Raw genomic sequence first — 1,133 nt, 5'->3', positions numbered from 1 at the left:
TGATTTTTCCATTTCTAAGAACTTCAATCATTCTTATCTAAATTCTAACCAACTACATGTAGTATTTAAAAAAGTTATATTAAAACCAAAAGCACCATTTTTTAACGATGCCGATTTTGAGATCAATTGACAGGCCATGATAAGTAGACTTCATTGAAAAAGGGTATATAATCTTCCATGCGCGTGACTTTCGTAAAACTGTGATCAACCCTCGAAAACGACTTGACACTTACGAACTACTAAGTGCGATGTATTCTCTATTGAGGAGTTGATGGCTCGTTTCATACTCCCCCTCAACGGGGAGTATTAAACGAGCCATCAACTTGTCAATGGAAAATAACTGCGATGAAGAATACCAAACCGATAGCGCTGACTGCGATAAGCAAAGTAATAAAACATGCTTGTCTGCATTTTGCGGGTGTGCCGCATGGCGCAGCGCACTGTTATTTCATTGCGCCATTTATCGACAGTATGCGCATATGGCGTGTGGCGCGGCCCCTTCCCAGGCCCTGAATACTTAATACACAAAGAAAAGAATATGTTCAAGTAAATGTGGCATTTGATTTTTTTTCTTGAGTATTATTAGAATAAAAGTTTTAGTGATGTATCCCACACCCCCCGGCCGTTTTAATTGTTTTATGTTCATCACTATGCACATCCTACCTTCTGTAATTGGAGAAATAATAAAATTAAAAACAAAACACTGTTTACCAAAGAAGTAATACATGTATCGAGGAAAAGAAAAATTATATTGATATCTTGTATAACGTTTACGCGCTCACTCACTGCAAACTCTAACCATTCAATATATTAATTACAGCTTTCCGGTCATTCGACAATTTCAGTGAAATGCTTGCACATTTATACAATAAAGTGAAATTAATTAAATGAATTATACTCTTCTAAATTTGGTAAAAATACAAAAACATAAACAGTATACAGATGTACTTTTTTCCTCATAGGAATGCTGAAAACTGTTAGTTGGAACTCACACTGACTATTGTTTAGCACGTGCATGTAACATTATTGTAGTTCGCATATAATTTGAAAAGAAGTTTTTAGAACTAATATTTCCGACATTAAAATTTGTCATGTTAAACTCTCAATTGACAAGGCTTATAAAAAATTTTCTT

This window comes from Saccostrea echinata, unplaced genomic scaffold (genome assembly GCF_033153115.1).
Source record: "Saccostrea echinata isolate AGI-Se365-2 ecotype Australia unplaced genomic scaffold, CSIRO_AGI_Sech_v1 ptg000040l, whole genome shotgun sequence".
Classification (NCBI taxonomy): domain Eukaryota; kingdom Metazoa; phylum Mollusca; class Bivalvia; order Ostreida; family Ostreidae; genus Saccostrea; species Saccostrea echinata.
Note: the sequence above shows the minus strand (reverse complement) of the source record.